We start from the raw sequence: 206 nt of genomic DNA, 5'->3' as shown, positions 1-206 counted from the left end.
ATGTATAACTACTGGCTATCCAGCCCCGTACCGCATTCTTGTTTGGGTGTGGTCACACGTTGCCCACCTGGTGTGACGCACACCCTTGTCACCAGGGTATGTGTAACCCCGTTACACTCTCCCCCATTAAGATTGAGAACACTTACAGCTCCAATCGATGATTGCCTCAACGAGGCTTGCATGTCCGTTAGACACTGCGTTGGAAA

The sequence above is a fragment of the Plasmopara halstedii genome (assembly GCF_900000015.1).
Source record: "Plasmopara halstedii genome assembly, contig: Scaffold_1343, whole genome shotgun sequence".
In the NCBI taxonomy this organism is placed as follows: Eukaryota; Oomycota; class Peronosporomycetes; order Peronosporales; family Peronosporaceae; genus Plasmopara; species Plasmopara halstedii.
Note: the sequence above shows the minus strand (reverse complement) of the source record.